Source organism: Palaemon carinicauda, chromosome 22, assembly GCF_036898095.1.
Source record: "Palaemon carinicauda isolate YSFRI2023 chromosome 22, ASM3689809v2, whole genome shotgun sequence".
NCBI lineage: Eukaryota > Metazoa > Arthropoda > Malacostraca > Decapoda > Palaemonidae > Palaemon > Palaemon carinicauda.
Window position 1 is genome coordinate 21,289,659 of NC_090746.1, and position 20,687 is coordinate 21,310,345.

At 34.9% G+C, this 20,687-nt stretch overlaps 1 protein-coding gene across 6 annotated transcripts in view; it reads right to left on the bottom strand.

Moving 5' to 3' along the window:
* Positions 1–20,687, bottom strand: part of Cad88C (cadherin-88C) — a 372,106-nt gene that overhangs the window by 216,964 nt on the left and 134,455 nt on the right. Inside the window, exon 1 of one of the 6 annotated variants that reach the window (XM_068346031.1) lies at positions 9,634–9,742. The exons of the other annotated variants lie outside the window; for them this stretch is intronic. The gene's annotated coding sequence lies outside the window, so the exon portion shown is untranslated. Of the gene's footprint in view, positions 1–9,633; positions 9,743–20,687 lie in introns of those variants that run through there. 6 annotated transcript variants of the gene reach the window in all.

Below are 20,687 nucleotides of genomic sequence, written 5' to 3' on the forward strand. Positions count from 1 at the left end.
AGAGAGAGAGAGAGAGAGAGAGAGAGAGAGAGAGAGAGAGAGAGAGAGGGTTATATAAAGTCCTAAAGGACTATGACCTAATACTGTAAGTAATGCTACATCATGGAGGCGATGATAAGGACCCGGACATGCCGACTCCTATCAGAGTGACACAGCCAAGTGGAGATTCATGCTTGCCTGTATTGTGGGTCTTTCAAAGCATTGAGGAAAAATATTTTTAGCGAAACAACCGTATTCTATTTTTTTAAATATACAAGCAGATATATAGAGTTAATTACACACACTCTCTCTCTCTCTCTCTCTCTCTCTCTCTCTCTCCTCTCTCTCTCTCTCTCTCTCTCTCTCTCTCTCTCTCTCACATACACAACCACCTTGAGCCCTTTCCTAGCCCAGATTCGATAAAAAATCTTCAAAGGAAAGAAACAAGAAGAAGAGAAACGCTAGAAAACCCGAGACTTTTAAAAATTAATTGTAAGAATTAGGAAACAGAACAAGAGAATTCCAAACTTCACATGAACGAGATTCACTGCTAAATTGAGTAATCAGAAAGTTATCAATTTGTATATGTGAACAAAGTTCATTTATTTCTTCTTTCTACCATTTTTCCCAATAATAATAATAATAATAATAATAATAATAATAATAATAATAATCTTTTTAACCATATTGCCTTAAAAGTTTCAACCTCTCATAAACTTTGCTGGTTAAAAAGCTAACTTTATATTCTCCGTTTAACTACAATTAAGATATGTTTCCACGTCTTTTGTTAGACTACAAGATTAAGCATATTCGAACATGAATAAGAACCTTAAAGTTACCCTTTAGCAAGTTATTTTTCCCCACAAGAAATAGGTTCAAATGTTAACATATATATATATATATATATATATATATATATATATATATATATATATATATATATATATATATATATATATAGACACATTCATCTAATGAAGCATAATAATCAAACTGATTCTTCCAGATAATCGTTAATTACAAGCTTGTAATAGACCATTCACGAACTGGAAAGGCTGGAATGTTCAAGTTAACTCCAACCAACAGAGGTGCAACCCCGAAAAGCCAACTAGACAATAGGTAATTACACATTTCGAAACCTAAGAACTACAATTCAAATCCTGCCTCAATGTCACTGATCTCTTGCCAAGATTAATTAATCTTTTCTGAAGAACACAGCAAGTTGCTTTCGTCCGACTTACGTTCAAATGTTTTTTTTTTTTTAGACAGCTAGGTTGGCCACCTGATAAAACAATATAACAAAAATATGACTTATCATGAAAGTTTTTAATAATTACCATGACGATTTCCCTGCGCACTCAAGAATTAATGACAACTAAGTTAACAAGTATCCACACCAATGAATTATACAAGTAAAATAAGTTAGGACATCAGTATACACCACACACACACACACACACACACATATATATATATATATATATATATATACATATATATATGTATATATTTATATATACATATATATGTATATATATACATATATATGTATATATATATATATATATATATATATATATATATATGTGTGTGTGTGTGTGTCAGTCTTGACTGTTATTTCTTATGTTCATTACTGATCACACTTTATAAACCAATCACTTAAAAACGGGTTCATCGTATTGATATCTTTACACAAAGATGCAGTCGCTACTTGATGATTAAATTACACAATTGCTTAATGCTTTACTCAGTAAACAAAGTTGCCGTGGGGATTTCTTCATTTTATATTTATGTCAGACTGAATTAGCAGAGCATTTTGCAAAGGAAAACATGGATCTTAATATGATCATTAATGAGAAACGTCGTTCTAGTTTCAAACTTCTTGTCATGGAAACCATCTTATTCCTTAGCAAAGATCAGAGGATTCTTTCCACTTGATAAGGTTAGAAAAGACTGTTGTAAGGCCACTCCAAAATCAAAACTCTGTTTTCTAGGCTTTGATAATGCCATATTCTCTGTACAATGGTTTTCCACTGTATTGGTTAGAATTATCTTGCTTGAGGGTAGACTCAGGCACACTATCTGTTTCCTTCTTTCCTTTCCTCACTGGGCTACTTTTCCCTGTTGGAGTCCTTGGTGCTTTTAGCATCCTGCTTTTCCAACTAAGGTTATACCTTAGCTAAGAATAATCAGGATCATAATAATAATAAAAATAATAATGATATCCGTCTGTTTCAAGGCTTCAAATCTACATTTGTGTGGTATGACCTTTATAGATAAAAATCATAAAAGTAAATCCCTGAAGATTAAAATCAATACATTTGACCTTAAAATGTTAACAGTCAAGGTCAGATATAGATCTTGACATTTCAATAGTTCCAGAATATAATGAGAACTAATGGAAACCGATGTACCCACGCCCATTAATAAATTTTCCACAGCTCAAGAGTTGACCAAAAGATCAGTGGCCAAGGTTGAATTTCTTAATTCAAGTCTCAGTATAAGGCAAGTAAAGTTGCAAAGCTTTGGTGATGTTTTTTTTTATTTATTGGGTGCTCTTGTCTGTAGCTACACAAGTGAGCAGTTATCTTCATCATACTCGTCATCATAAAAATTAATACTCTACTTATCGTTGTTACTATTATCAATATGGTCAGAAAATTTGTTTTTGTTCCTTTTTAATATATCAGCTATAACATTCCATCCCCGTCTTCTTACGCAGAAGGTTGATTTAGAATTATGAATTTAGGCTAAATATTTTAGAGCTATGTCATGTAAGGCCATTCAGCGCCCACATCTAGGGTATGACCCTAGAAGTTACACTATGAGGTAAAAGTAAGAGGTTGGACAGCAAGAATGAAGAAAAAATATGATAACGGAGATGAAAAAGAACAATATAAAGCAAGTGCTGTTTGTGGCCGAAAGCGCAATGGGCTGACCAGCATCATCTTCATTTTTAGCATCAAAATACATTGCCATGCACATAAAATATACCAATATCCACTACTTTGATATGGCAAGCAAATATTTCCTTAATAGATATGCCATTCAATTTGCAGGGATCTTAATTCACTTCCAGAATAAAAATCCATAATTAGGAAATAAACATATCATGTAACTCCATATACAGGTCCTCGCTCATTTTCAATGGAAGCCACAAGATAGACGTATTCCCTGTTCTTTATACTTTCATTTTATCATTTCAACAACAAACAATGCGATTATGGTAAGAGCCAATCTATTCTTTTCAAAACTAATAAGGCCTCATTATTATATGAGAAATGTAATGTTGATTACTTGACCAATATTGTTTTGAACGGTACAATCTTCAGTGGAATCTGAAGGATAAAAGCTAAAATAAGCATAACTTGGAAGCAAGAAACAAAAGCGATCAGGATGAGGAGGGACATACTGCTGGTATTACTTTACATTTTGGAATAACTTCTCTTCTAAAATAAGTCCTAGGAGAAAATTCACTTCTAACTACCATATGCAGACAATATCATTCTAATATTGCGGGTACGAAAATATTCTCTCTCTCTCTCTCTCTCTCTCTCTCTCTCTCTCTCTCTCTCTCTCTCTCTCTCTCTCTCTCTCTCTCTCTAATTTTCAAGTGTAAAACCCCGAGGACCAAGAAAGAGATGACAAGAGAAAGCTACGGAAAGAACACTTCCCAAAACCACCATATCAGAGGCACATCGCTTCTGGTCCATCGGCCAACCTCGGCCCAGAGTTAATTCATCGTCAGCATTGGTTAGTCACCCGCCGGGAAAATTAATTATAACACGTCCTCCCTTAACACCGTCGTAATTAACTCACTGGAGATTAGCATCAAGTCTTCTAACACTTACGTAAAAACAAAAAAAGGAGGGAGAGGTGGTTCGTATGCGAACAAAAAATGGGAGATAGGTGAGGTCTCCCCTTTTCACGGCATGTTTGTACAAACACTTGAAATACTTAACAAAGGGACTAAATATGCATAAGAATACATAAGTAGTATGGAGGCATCTCTTCCTCTCCATTTTCTTGAAATGTATCTTTCTTTTGGGGAACTATTCTAATTTATTTGACAACATCCTGGCTATTTTTCGCACAGTATTAAAAAAGTATTTTACTTTCAAATATCCTTGGCGATTCAAAACATTAATCAGAAAAATTATAATTATATTGTACCGCTAAATAATAAGCTGAATAGTGCGTCCCCCACCACCGAAATAAAGGGTTAATTCCCTCCAATAGTTACATTCCTGTCACTCAGAAGGCATTCCTTATTTTTGGTAAAGTTGTCGTAACAACCAAACCAAAGAAACAACCCGAAGGAAAAACACAACCCCTTCGATCCTGAATGTCAATAATCAATGACCTTCCAAAGATGTCCTTACCTGAAGCAATATTGACACATGGCTCCGAATGATTTTTTTACCAATTTCGAAATAACTGGATATCGAAAACAGCTTGATCAAGACAGGATCTCAAATTTTCAGCATCAAAACTTGATACTTTTCGATATTTATTTACAAAATGATTCTAAGGGAATAATACCTTTGGGCAACTGCAATCGATCCCTGAAGCGCTGACAGGTAGCATGACTGGCCCTTTCAGATGGACCAATGTCAACACGACATGAAATAAAAAGTACAATGAATTCCAGTTTAACTTTTTCAAATAATGAACCTAATTGATGGGAATTTAGGATATTTCATTAAGACATACGAAGACTGGTAGGATTTAGAGAATAACGACACGTTTTAACTGTACAATCAAAATGCCATGACACGAACTCTTGTAGCAATCTTTTCCAGAATAGAATGCCCATATGTGATGACGCAAAAAAGAAAAAAAAAAGAGGATGTAGTTAGAGGGAAATAGTACTTTATAAAACAACATTACTTTCTAGTTAGTGCAATTTATGCAATTACAGAGGACATTACACTTCAATGAATGGTACTTAAAGGTAATTCAGGGAATTCAATGGATGACGATTTCTTTTATGATTGGTATGATTTCAATACCACATGGCATTTGCGACATGTGAGTCATGTCAAGAAAGATTTCGTATAAAATTAAACGTCGCAACAAAGAGGAAATAACAGGAGAAAAGGACTCAAATCTTTTTTACATTGGGACTCAATCCCGGAATAATTTGTTTTCCAATCGTTCTTTTCGGAGAAGCTTCTTAGAGTGGCTTAATCATATAAAACATCCAACCCCTTAAAAACATCCCCAGTGGAAATACTTTGTTTAAATCTAATCATTAATTTTGTGGTTATGGTGTAATGCATGAAATTTTTCACTTCCTACAAAAGTTATTAAATATAATTTCTAATTTCTAAACTGTCTTGTAATATAGAAAATTTTTATACAAATTCATACAAGATCGTTTAAATCTAATCTATAATTTCTAAGCTGCCTTTTAAAAGATGAATTTTTACAAAGAAAAGTCATTAAATCTAACCTCTAATTTGTTGACTGTCTTGTGATGCAAGAAATTCCTCAAAATTTCATACAAAAGAGATTAAATCTAATAACTAATTTCTAAGCTGTCTTAAATACATGATTTCTTTTTTTTTTAATCATACAAAAGTATCTTATTTACACAAAAGAAAAATATCAACTATTTCATTATTTTCCGAGAACTGACGTGGCAAAAACTAAACAACACAGCTGATCTCACTTCTATAACAAGAAAGCGCTTCTTCTTCTTTCTTCTTTAATCATTTAATAAGGTGAGGTTTCGAGGTGTTGACCGATACCATTACCAGAGCATTGACCTTTTAATGGTACTTTACTAGAGAAACGTTTCCACTTCTATAGTCGTACCTCTTAAGCTATACTTCGTTAAGGCATTCTTCAATGCTTAGTATACGACGCACTTTATAAAGATTATATGACAGTAATACCTCGAGGGGAAGGTTGGCATTAAATACCTAGTGGAGGCTTCAACTTTAGATACTTATCAATGAGGGCCATTTATCATTCGGAGCACACGGTTTGCTACCAAAGGCTCGGCTCCCTTTTCGATGAAGAAATCTGCTCTCTGAACTATTTACAGTCCATGAGACGATACTCTAATTATTACTTTGTTGTAATAGATGTTTTGAACAGGGTTACGGTTACAACACAATGTGGTCATTTCTTTACATATAAATAGCAAATACATGGAACAGACTTCCAGCAGATGTATTGAACAGTAACAAGGCAAACGAAATCAAGAATAAGTTAGCCAAGATCATATAAACTCTAAACGTTTATACTAATTAGCTCTACCCAAGTGCAAATTGAATCTCCCTGGATGGAATTAAAATTCTTCGAGACATCCAAAATCCTTGTAACGCCATGCATCAATTTCTGGAATAAGAGAGTTTTTTCTATTTTTTCCCTGGTATTCATAAACTCAAGAGAGTCATTTGGTTAATCGTCTTTAGCCGTTTTTATAGACTTGAATACATTAAAGACACGACACATTATGCAAGTTAAAAGCCCCTTTTACACCTCTTTTAATTACGGAATTCCAGCGTGGGACGGGAGGTAATTTTTACATAAGTTAATAGGGTTATTCCCGTTACAGAAAACTTAATTCATCTTCTTGGTGATCCAATCAAAAAGTCAATTGTCTATAGCGCATTATTTTCCAATGAATTTCATTTTTCAATCGGCAAGTTCTACGCTCCACGAGTGTCATTTATAAGCATATTAGTGAAAGTGAAAGAAAGGTAAGGTTAGAGTGGGCAGAAAGGTAAGGGTGGGCAATGATATCAATATGATGTTTGTTGTTCAATAGGTTACTTTTCCATTCAAATGTCATTTCTCTTAAGGATGATTTTCTTAGCCATGCCCAAAAATACAAATAAAAATAATCTGTATATATGCAAATCTATCATACAAAGGGATTTGACCTTATCTTCTAAATTTTGTTTATGCTGCTAACAGTTTCTATTACTTCATTTACGTATGTTTTTTGCATATGGTCAGTATTAAACATTTTACCTTAAATAAATGTTGGACGTAGGTGGAAGGATAGGGGGGGGGGGGGGCGCATTTCCCCACTTTCCTGTATATCTGTCTTATGAAATTTGACGGAAACACTGTCTTTTGGTGGACTCCTAAGAAGACATCAAAACTCTGAATATGGAATCTCGAGCCAAGCCTTGATATGCATTGCAGTATGTAAATGTCCATTACATATTTGTAGGTTATGGAGCAAATGTCTTAAAATATCTAAATTCAAAACTTAAAACATCAAAATTCACAATATTGTATTCTATCTGTGGTGAAAAAAAAATCGACCATGTAAATACATATGCAATTTGCCTGACATTCTTTTAAGAAGTGAATGAAAATAAAAACTACAATTAGAGATTACGATTTATGCTGCATTTTACGGCCATATCTATGTTCCATGTGAAATTCGCCGGCCTACTTTGATCTATACGAAGTATCATTTAACTGTATGGCTTAAACTGTACTTATGCATAACCGATTACAGGAAAAAATTTATAAAAGCTAAACACAAAATTATTCTGGAAAGCTTACATCTTAAACATTCCGGAAGCAGATTTATTCTCTCTAAATAAAGCATTCATAACTATATCCTTTTGGGAATTTAAAAACTAATTCCAAGAATATCTTGAGTGAACCCTACAATGCCAAAATTCTCGAAATGAAAACTTTCACTATTGCTATAACATAACGTTATGCGACCCAATGCGCTCAGTGAAAGTAAAGGAAAATTCCTACCAGAGGACTGCACCACAATCTCTCTGGGCATCAAAACAAAGGCATTTCTTATAACATTTCTCTTCCCTGGCACTTCCCAATAAAATCCCTCAACTTACATGCTCTGAACCGACTACTCAATTATAAGTCTCGTTATACAGTACGTGCTTTTCCACTTCACTGAGATCAAGTGTCATAACTCATTTTTTTTCTCTGCTTCCCTACTGGTAGGCAGACCTCTACACACCTTGCAGCTCTATCATTAATCTAACTTTCTTCAAGTCCCTAGCTTTATATACTTCTGATTTCACTCCGGCTGTTTCCCAATAAGGCAGTCCTATCTTCAGCTGCGTCCTCTTGATATGGAAACAGGTGTGCATATGCCTATTCTCATATAATGTACTTCAGTGAGAGACTCGTGTGCTTACCCGACCGAAATTAATTTTGTTAATCTCACTGGTATGTTTATTGTAAAGATTCTCATTATTTTATGTCTCAAATCGCTTAACCAAATGAAATTTTGACTCGCCATTTTACAGAAAAATACCCATGAGTATACTGTTCTGCAAGTTATGGAAAATATTTTCCTGTTACCATCTCTTTCTCTCTCTCTCTCTCTCTCTCTCTCTCTCTCTCTCTCTCTCTCTCTCTCTCTCTCTCTCTCTCTCTAGGAGCACCACCCTGGAGCTCCGAAAGTAAAGGAAGTTAAAAGGAAGCGATGGATTATAGAAATAACGAATGGTAATGTAGGGTTAATTGCATACAGTGCATTCAACTATTTTCAAATTCAATATAGCCATATGCTAACAATTCTTCAACTACTTAAGATATGGTTTGCAAATAAAAATAAAATACATTAAATTATGAATATGAGAGATCATAATCAACTATAATTACCGACACAGATATTTTTTCCTTAAACACAGGGTGTACATCTTTATAACAAATACATCAAATCAAAATGACAGGTGGTAATAATTCACTTTTATTCCAGCTACTCGGAATCAGCACAGCCACGGATTGAATTCCCAGCTCCATATCCTTCCCTCATTATCTTTTTCCCGGCATCTTCGTGCTCCCGTCAGACATAATGTAAAGCTCTCCCAACCAAAAACCGTGTTGAAGATCTTGGAGCTTGTTCGTCCCTGAAAAGGTGGTATGGAGTGAAAGTCTTTCGAGAGGTTTGCGTTATTCTCATATTCACTTATTTCATACAACGTAGCATTTCACATTGGCTTCTTGTAACTGATCCGGAGTAAAAAAAAAAAAAAGATTGCCTGAACGGAAATCAGCTGTTCGGGGCGAGACATTTGCAGAGACCGAGGGTACCTCGAAAAACAATGGGGCGTCCCGTTGGGCGAAAGAGCAGATAGAGTAGCACCGTCGTGCGTTCGTATGTTTGCTCCAAACGAAAAGGAGGCGTGGCTGGATGTCGATAAAATGAGGTGTGGTGAGTGAGGAGCAGGGAGGTCATATCTCCTTGGTGAGGAGAAGTAACAACGCCGTGAGGAGGAGGAGGAGGAGGGTATGTGTTTGGGTGGGTCGAAATGGGTAGCCAACAGAAAGTTCTTTGTTGTAAGCGAGAAGAGTCCGTCCGTTCGAGTTGCCACCGAATTAAAGTATCCAGATTGCGAGGTTTTGTTTAGAATTAATGATGCACACAAAGAAGAGAGCTCTTCTTTCTTATGCAACTGAATAGTCACAACACTCAAGGAAAATACGATCGATATAACCATGCAAAACTCATGAACTTCCAGACAACATCCTTCTTGCAAAAATGTGCAACGCTTACATAAACCGTTAAATACTTCCCGAAAACCATAACTCTCCGTGATGAATATCCGGAATACAGATTACAATAATTGCAGGCAACTCCCCTAACGAATTTGAATATAAACGCTGCTGATATGAATAAACACTCAAAAACTAAAAGCATACCTTAAATGACTATATACAGGTGTGGGATGATCACGGAAGGTTTTATTGGGAGTTTTACAGAGGTACATCAGCTTCCCTCGAGGGAACTTGTGTCAGACCCTTCTTGGAACGGACAAAGAAAATCTTTAATTAGCACACTTGCGGTGACTTAAACGCAAGACAACGTTACAATTAGATACGAGATTGGGGATATCTTGTGGTTCAGTGAAAAAAAAACACCACACACTATCATTTACTAGACATAAGTGAAGATACAATATGCGCAGGGCGATAGAAGCCCACGATCTCGTCTTACTTCCAAATAAAAATGTTTGTTGTTGGCAGTTTGAAGTATTTCATCATAGTACCTTTTCAGGAAGCGAGATTCCAAACGACACTTTGTACGAAAACCTTGTGAAACCCTACTGGAATCTGCTATCAGATCAACATTCAGACCTTGATTACAGTCCTCTTCCATACCGGGACCTCTTACCCAGTTGTTCAGTTTACACTGGAGAAACCTGCAGTGATTTCAACACGCCTTGAAAGTTAACTCACAACATTTTCTATTTTGTTGCCTTCTTTTGTCAATCCTTTTTCTTGCCTTACGGATAAATTCGTTTCAGTTGGCTGTCACTGTAATGAAAAGGTTCGTAATAAAGACGTTTCAGGTTTCTAATAATTACCACAATTCGTCTCGGTACTACTAGTATAGATAATTCTAAACAAAAACTTTCGTTAAAAAAATATATATGTAAAATGCTTTATTTACAGTACATAAAAACATATTTTGTTTTCCAGATTATCAGTAGAGAAGTTTCAGGAAGAGATATATTGAGAGAATTTTATGAATCATAAAAAAGGACTTTAAAATAGAGTTCCTTTTCATCATTTGCTCCAGTTCGTTGTAGATTATTATTATTATTACTATTATTATTATTATTATTATTATTATTATCATTACGAAAGAAATTAGAATGTGGGAAAAATATTACTCATCTTTTATGGTACTGCTTATGATTAATTATTACACGAGTAAAAATGGAGATATTTACATAAAGTAAGTTATTGCGTTTTCAGGTTCAGCCATATTATAGCGGTTTATATATATATATATATATATATATATATATATATATATGTATATATATATATATATATATATATATATATATATATGTATATATATATATATATATATATATATATATATATATATCATCGACCGTTTTTTATTCGCTCGGAAGAGTTACATTACGTTAAATTACCAAAGATTAACGACCTATAATAGGAAAACTCCAAAAAAGGCCAATCTCAAACATTATTATAGTGAAAAGGTTGTTACTCACGGATAACATTCACGCATTCACGTACACAAATAAAAATTATGTAATATGTAGATCATACATAACGATTTCAAGAAAAAAATAACGTTACTGTTATCTGAAAAAAAAATGTGATAAAAACAAGAGCAATTTAAGGAGTTAAGAAATTCAGAAACTATTTAAATGAAGCACTGAACAAACAGGAAAAAAAGTAATATACAATTGATAGTACATTATATCGGCCTTTAATCTAGAAATAGGAAAACCCTGTCACTAATATTCATGAGTAACATAATATAGATACGAGATTTGGATATGTGGATGAGATCATGGTGAAGGGTAGATGGAGATGGTTTGGGCATGCTCTTCGCACTCCCCAAGAGAGATTAGTTCAAATAACTTTCAACTGGGCACCACAAGGCACAAGAAGAGTTGGAAGAACCAAGCCTACATGGCTGAGGACTATGCAGCGTAAAATAGATGATGAATGGAGAAATATTGAATTAAAAGCTTAAGATACGAGGCCCTTTGCGTCAATAGGTTAGGAGGAGAGGATGATAATGATGATGAATATTCATGAGATATTTCCCGGGCAAAAGGATTGTCCGATGTTCCACATGACATTAGTCTTTGCAAATAATGTGAGAAATTTATAGAGAAGCGCAACAATGATATAAAATTCTTTTTCTGATAATTTTTGCAGGAAATATGCAAAAAACATCAGAAATTTCGCTTAAAGAAAGCCGTCTCTATGACAACAGGTCTTGTGTCTCTGACCGGTAGCAAGGAGACAGTATAACATACAATCCCTCCAGATTTCTTTCCAACTATATAGTACATGGAAGTTTCATCTCTCTTGTCAAAACAAACTATCTCTGGTCATTGGTTAAAATAGAAATCCACTCAGAGTCAAAATCTTGGCAAAACTATTTAGGACCCAGCAAATCTTAAAAACCTCAAAAGTGAACGACAGTCTTTTAAAACTGACTTGAAACAGTTACTCATAAATATACCCTAATGCTTTCTATTAGTCATAAATCCCTCAAGTAAACACATGGATACAGTTTACCATATCTTTAAGGAAATAAAATAAGCGATGGCAATATCAAAATAAGACTATATATGAAGACCCTGAAGCACAAACAAGTAAATCAGAGAAATATTCAAACTGTCAATAGCATTGAAATGCAGCTGTAACTGGAAGGGCACCCAGCAGAGAGCAAGCCTTCACGCCGAGCCGTCTTATTTTGCTCTTACCTCCACTGCGCACTTGTACTTCGATGTATTTTACTCAAAATCTAATATTTACTATACAAACAGGACTACTTAGTTTGTTCAAAATTGGTACAGTAGTTTTTGGGTAAAGTTCCTCATAAACAAACAGACTGGGGTGAATACATGCCCTTCGCAAAATCTTCGATTTTGGCGAAGGAAATTAGTGAATAGATGCTGCTTTAATTAAGGAGTAAATACAACTGTAATTAGGTGTTGTGCAACTGTAATCATTAAGTCAGTTAACCTTCTATCGGGTCACTTAACATCCTGCTTGAAGACAGTTGTTAAAGAGTGGAAACAATAGAGAGAGAGAGAGAGAGAGAGAGAGAGAGAGAGAGAGAGAGAGAGAGAGAGAGAGAGAGAGATCAACGCTGTAAAATGATAAGAAATCTAACAATTATTATTGCACTGTAAATATAACAACCTTCAAATAAGACTATATGAAGACCAGCTCATGATACGCAGTCGTTGAAGAGAACAATTTGTTTCGCAAAATGATCTCACATTATTGAAATTACAGTAAGTTATAATGAAATATTGAATGCATTGGGGCCTCTGTAGTACTAAAGGTAACTCTTTGGTGGAGACTTTATGATAAGTTTTTCGTGATTTCTCTGCATATGAAAATGACATCGAGTTAAATGGGTCAATATAATTTTTTGTTCTCTTATCAGACGAGTCATGCGACGGAACACTTCCTCCCACGTTACTGCATGAATTTGGTTGATAAGATCCTTGGGATTTTCAAGCACTGACCCGCAATTACTTAAATATATCAAAAGTAAAATGATAAAACTTTTACTATAAATAAAATAGGATTTAAACTTCTGTTAATAAAGTATTCACGAGTCGATATTCTTTTAGTTAAAAACATATTTAGATAAAGAGTAAAAATTGCAGTCGTAAATACAGAATACCTATGGTAAATAAGATAAAAATAGTTATGTAAATATACTATGATGTATATATATTATAAATTGTAATTTTAAAGTGTATTTCCTAATAAAAGATAAAAAATACTTCTCATTATATTTTTGTATATATTAATCTCCTGAGCTGTTAATTCATCCTACAGTTCAAGGCACTTTTTGTTCATTCACCCACTTGAAATATAAACCTTAGCATCTTGTTCCTACAAGCTTATCCTGTTTTCTTTAAGGATATGGCAGTATTAGGCTTATGCCTGACTATTATGGCCGCTCACCTTTTAAGAGTTTTTTTTCACATGCTCGCTTCCATTTTAAATGTCATAAGCAATCATTAATGACAGAGATAATTCAATTTGCTTGTCTGAGAAAATCACTATTTTTTGTTTCATACTTGAGTGGGGTTTCCATCAAAGAATATAAATGTTAAAATTGAATAGCAGAGTAAACGCCATTTGTTAAGTGTAGAGTTCTTGGATTCCTTTCTAGAAAAAAAAGTATTAGGTTATCGGCAACTAAAATGCCTACCTTATGAAACCTTCTTCGTCACATAAAGCAATTAAATCATCATTTTCATCAAAAGAGGCACCAAAAAATCCTAAACGGTTACTAAGACTCTTCAAGATATAGATCTCAAAAGAAGACTATGAATGTGTTCCCTTTTAACACTTTTTTTTCATCTTCTTCCTTTTGAATCAGATAACATGATCCTTAGGCCTTTGCCTTCACATTCCCAAGTGACGAGAGAGTGTTCAGCTAAATAAGCTTTAAACAACAAAATACTGAAGACTAAATCCTCAAAGTAAGCGAATAACTCAACACATATTTGTCAGAGATATAGACGTAAATTTCTCATTGGCCCAGATAGTAATTTTCATAACATTTGCAACTAGAGGGGCACTCAGTAGAGCGCAGACCTCCACCGCAGCAGCTTATTTATCGACCTTGACCTTGACCTTTGACCTAACATGTGTTAATTAGCGTGGATTTCCATACACTCAAATATGAACCAAGTTTGATGTCTCTGTGACAACGATGTCCAAACTTATGGCTGACTACGTGAATTGGACATTTCGCTTGACCGTCACCTTGACCTTTCAAAAATTAATCATTTCCAGCTGTTTACATAATAGTTAATCCCTGTAAGTTTCATTACGCTAAGATTAAAATTGTGGACAAGAAACTGTTCACAAACAAACACACACACAAATTACAAACACAAACAAGGGCGAAAACATAACTCCTTCCAACCTCGTTGGCGTTGGTAATAACACATTGATCTGCTTTCCCTATGGAGGCCCTTTATCTTGTAGCATTCTTCTTATATAACTGATTTTTCATGTTAAAGTGTTCATTGATTATGCACCCTACTCTCTATCAAAAACCAGATAATGAATATATAATACTTATGATTCGTCATATATTAATCTATATAAAGTATAATTAGTAAAACCATACAATACACGAATGAAAAAAAAAATATAACAACATACTAAACAGAAATCCCACGTAAATCATTAGTGAATTGAAAATCACCATTCCCAAAAATTTATGCAACGAAGTATATATAACTTGACGCTGCAAGAAATTCATCCCTAATATAAATGAGTAAAAGAATGACATTTATTTCCATAAGGTTTATTATACCAGATGAACCTGTATACCGTTAAAGGTTTAAAGGTCACTCATGAACGTAAGAGACAAGGGACAGGACAATGCCCTAGGCCTAAACACTGACCATTTATGCTTATAATCAGCGTTTAAAGCCTCTCGCCATCCAGCTAGGACCAGGAAGGGCCAGGCAATGGCTGCTGATGAATCAGCATTTAAATCTATGGCTTACCATAACACCTAGTCACTAGCTACAAAATACTGAGCGGGTCTTGAACTCCCGTCCAACAGATTACTAGGGAGGAACGTTTCAAATCTATGCACTGACATACAAAAAGAAAATAACAGAAGCCATAGAACCTAAAGGAATCCATAACTGTAATATTAAACAATAACAAACATTAGTATTGAGTTTCACCAAGAAAATTAAACATGGATCTTTTAAGAACCTCTTTATTACTTACTACAAAATAAAGAACCCGAACAATTTTAATCATTTAATAATTTTCAGTGTCATAAGATAATTTTACCGAGAATGGAAAAGATTGTCTCATCGAAACGCGCACCTTCCCGAACTATTTATGGCATACAACATATAAACACTCATGATAGGCTGCTTTCTCTCTCTCTCTCTCTCTCTCTCTCTCTCTCTCTCTCTCTCTCTCTAACCAAGACCTACAAGGTCATCTAACAACTTTGTAAATAATTCAACTGATTAGGTCTACAGTACATAGGCATACTGAATTTTAGGGAACGCCCTCATATCGTCCCTTCATGTCCATTGAGAGAGAGAGAGAGAGAGAGAGAGAGAGAGAGAGAGAGAGAGAGAGACTATAAATTGTGTATATACATCCAAAAAGCCCCATCTTACACGGCTGATTTCAGCCCATTCAGCATAACTTTCTTTTCTTCACTGGGCGCTTTTGTATGGCCTAAGACTTTCCTATATACATCACAATCACATCTCGCACTCGACTAAACAGGTCCGCCACTTCCCATCCATCTTCCACTTAACAAAAGGGCCGGGAGAAAGCCAAGGCAGCATCTTCATCTACAAGAACCGACAGCCAGGGCGAGTCTCCAGCCCACGGTCCAGATAGGACCGCCACACACCATGAATAACACTAAGTGCGTATGTTGTGCGTGCGTGTGTTGGGTCCACTGTACAGTCAGGGGTGGAGTTGATCGGAGATACAGAATTCAAAGGGAAGATGAGTGGGTGTGTGTATGTGTGCGTGTATTATAAAGGTAAAATGGACAGTAGGCGGCTTTCATTCATATGGATCGTATAATCTCTGGCGATCTGGGATAACAAAAGACTTAATTTACATTTCTCATAAATACTGCGACAATGTATTAGACGTCATCATATCTACAAACAATAAGAGAAGTTCTTTACTATTTAAGTAATATATCTTTATAATTGAAAAATATGCCTTTGTTCTAAATACTTTAATTGGTGCAATATCGAGACAATTACACTTATTTACATTTTCATCTAAATACCTGTGTCATGTTTAATAATTGTATCAAAATGTCTTACAAGTTCCATAATTACAAAATTATAATTGAAAATTAGGCAAGTAAGAAAAATCTCTCTCTCTCTCTCTCTCTCTCTCTCTCTCTCTCTCTCTCTCTCATTTTTAGGAAAATTACTTTGCAACAGGGCTAAAAAAAAGCAAATTTTCACATTGTTCGCTTCATTTCAATTCCTACAAAATAAAAACAAAACAAACATCCAACTCACGTTTGACGAAAAATTCCAAAGATATCATGTTTCCTTCTCTCCTACAGAATACCATGTCATTTTGAGTCTCTCTCTCTCTCTCTCTCTCTCTCTCTCTCTCTCTCTCTCATATATATATACAGTATGTATATATATATATATATATATATATAGTATATATATATATATATATATATGTGTGGAGCGTCAAACATACTTGAAATTGCAACCTAATGAAGAGAATGTCATACCTTTTCTCAATCTCTTTCTATTCCATTATTTGTGAGAATAATAATGTTTCTGTATTGGTAAATCCCAGACACATGCATTCACAACGCATTCGAGCCACAGAATTGTCCTTTTATGTACTGGGAAAAGGTCATTAAAATCAACCTTTCAGAAGGCCCCAGGAAGATGGTCATTATGGTAAGTTTCTTACAAAAATAAATATTTCTCTGGCAAAATATTTTCATCAAAATGAGCATTCTCCACCAAAGAGGCCTTAGATGGCACATTCTAGTGAAAGGCAGATTTTTTTTTCAAATGCAATACTATTTAAGAAATATGAATCAACAGAAAACAGGGACCGCACCCACAAGATGATATTAAACATTTTTAATTTGATTTGTTTTCTCAGTCTCCTCCACATTTGGCAATCCTACTTTTCCCATTCCGACGCTTTCGCCAATTTTTTCTGGTTCTGAGTTGTCATTCTATCTTTTTTAATTTATATATCTTTTCCCATTGTTATTGATACTTTTGTTCTGTTCACTACACAATAGTACAAGCTAATCTAACCTACACATTGAAAACTATATCCATTACTAATATCTACATAAAAAGGACTATTGGTATGGCCACCCTAGAGGTTCTTCGAAATCCCATACATTCAGTTGCATACAGTGCCAAAGGAACTTTAATCAGCATTGGGAGTGGATTCCGAGTAAAGAAATAAAGGCGATATCATTGCATGTTAGCAAAACCGAAATGCATCCTGAAAACTATAATTATATCACAGAACGTCAAACATAAAAAAAAAAATATAGTTTGAAAGCACATTTTGAATTTACTACAATAAACTTAAAACTTTCTTTCCACTAAGGAGTACATTTCAATAATTTATTACAACGTATGAATAAACATTATTTACATGGATACAGAATTGTACTGGAATTATTTTTAAATAAAAAATTGAACAACGGAATTCAGATTAGAAATAGCAGGGCTCTTCTTGAACATTCGTTTTTCGCTTCCTTATTGCATTTTATTTTTAGCTGCAAGCACTTAAGACATTCACACGCACGTAAGGTGCGCATGCATGATTCTTGAAGCAAAGACAGTCCGGTATTCATGTATTTATGCGTTCCTAGTGCGTCGTACAGAATTCATTTGCTTACAATGACTATCATTATTTATCTTCTTAATCATTTGTTTTCCTCATGAATATACAAAGTGTGACCCGTTCGTTCAGTAAAAACTAGGGAGACGGAAAAGGTTAATTAATTTGAGAGGATTATGATCTGCACGTCTTTTCTTACAAATGAATAATAATTACCTACATTTTTTTTCTTATGGCAGTCCTTCCGTGTTAAAATTAGCTATTTCCTTATTTCCTCTCAGGTTTCAGAGCCACAATAACATAAAAGAGCAACACGTCGAATACCTTCGTAAACTCTACCTAAAGGAAAGTGCTCATTTCCTTAGTCGTATTTCTGTAAGATTATAGCTTTCTTTTTCGCGTCTAATGTCAAGATAATGTATAACTGAAGACAACTGAATCCCGTATCAAGTTGTTATTCATTTCTGAATATAATCTTATTTAGAGAGCTCTAAAGAAAGGGATTTTTTTGCGATATCTGAAATTGGTGTCCTATTATTCTGCTTCCGATCAATTCAATTATAATTTTATGAAATATCTACAGTATACTTCATCTATATCAGTACATTAAAAGGCATTCAAAAGAGTACTTACTGCCAATATTTTCCCTATGCTAACTACTATTTTCTCTATACTATTTATAATCATCTCTATCTACCTCGAGCATAAAGAGGCTGGTATTTGTTCTTTTGTTATCTCCAATCAGCCCATCCCAACTGGGATCCTTCCGGGTTTTACCAAGAGGACTTGCATCAGACCCCACCCAAAGCTCGTTTCTTCAACACCCTTAGCACTGCTACGACCACTTCCTCTGGATGAGATGCGATATCTCGCATTTTCCATAGCGAACTCTTTTCCCAAAAAGACCTTTGTTGTTCTCTCTCTCTCTCTCTCTCTCTCTCTCTCTCTCTCTCTCTCTCACTGAAGATTCTTATCGTTAGGAATGTTCATCTTTAGCAACGTAATCTCCCTCTGAAGCCCTCATTCCCAAGTTTGTTGTGAGCTATTAAGGCGTATCTCTTACCGCATCTACGACAGAAGCAGATAGCAGCACCAGAAGAGTTCGTTAACTTTTATGCAAATGAGACGTTTGCCATGCAACGAACGAAGTGGCACGAAGACATAACACTAATCATCAATAAGAGAAACTTATTAAAAACAAGTTGCCATAAACGAATATGAGACATAGATGTGTCTGGTGGCGTAAATGGAATTTAGTTAATGATGATTGGCTTCGCAGCGCAGGCATCTCTCTCTCTCTCTCTCTCTCTCTCTCTCTCTCTCTCTCTCATATATATATATATATATATATACAAACACACATACATACATATATATACATACATATACATATATACATATGCATATATACACACAATATATCTTAGTCACAATGACCTAATACCTTTTCTACATCCACAAGCTTTGTATGTGTCCGGAGAGAGAGAGAGAGAGAGAGAGAGAGAGAGAGAGAGAGAGAGAGAGAGAGAGAGAGAGAGAGAGCACTACCAATCCTCAGCAACACTAATTTCCCACACGTATTGCCATCGAATGACGGACCCGGTCTGCTTGCAATAAGAAGAAGGGTTACAGTTACCCGAAACTCATCAGCAAGAAACACGCCTCCAGTCCATCTCCTGACCGAGGCAAATACTCTGCGTCCATTGTCATCACCTGTGAATGCAACCTGCCAGGATTTCTTTTTCGAAACCGGAACAATACAGGTCTGGCGTCATAACTCACACCCAGTAAAATACTTCGCTGAGTGAATGCTAAAAAGTCATTAGCCTCCGTTTAAGGGAGTAGACTAAAAAAGGCAAATGGCTCTCTCTCTCTCTCTCTCTCTCTCTCTCTCTCTCTCTCTCTCTCTCACTTTGTGTGAGGATTTCGCAAAACAGAAAGCGGCCAGAGAACAGACAGACAAACACACACACAAGTACAGAAAGACAGCCGAAAATGGTGTCTTTTATTTCCTTCTTTCTCTTTTGCTTCGGGTGAGGTTAAATAGCAGAGAGAGAGAGAGAGAGAGAGAGAGAGAGAGAGAAAGTCTTCAACTTATAATTATAAAGATAACTACAATAATGGAGCACAAACAATCGGTTCCCCTAACGGTCGGTATGAATGAATGAATACACGGCCATAATATTTGCATATCAAAGACTCAAGTATAAAGGAGTAACCTTAGCCATAAACAAATAAAATTCTCCTATAAATTCAATTTATAACGTTAAAAGGGACAGTATTCCTTATCGCAAAGATGGAAGACAAGAAAACAAATGATTGCAATACCAATCATTATTATTGTCGTTATTCAAGTAATGCACAACTAAAATATTTCCTTTTAACGTGAGAGCCATATTTAATGACAATTTATTAACTGAATCATGAGCTTGTAGGTTAGTATGTATATCATTCAACAAATCAGAGAACAGAAATAAAATGAAATGAAGGACGTAGCTAAAATCTTCAAAGCAAAGCAGTATCCGTCACAAGAGGTATAATTACATAAGATAAGCGCTATATTTCAAACATTTAAGGAAAATTTCCTGAAATCCAATTCGTAATAAAAATAAGATCTATCAACCCTTCTTACCATAATGTAGATGGCATTGATGCTGAGATTACGGATTCTCAATTCTGGCTATGAGAAACAAATCACAAGTGGCGTAAGTATTCGATGTTGAGACAATTCATTACATGAGATAAGCTACAAAATATTCAAACAATAATGGTTTACGAAATCTTTACATATTAGAGATTTACAATAAGAATTCGGTCAAAGCCCATGTAGCGCTGAGCTCTTCGGTCAATAATACAGCTAAAATGTTATTGTA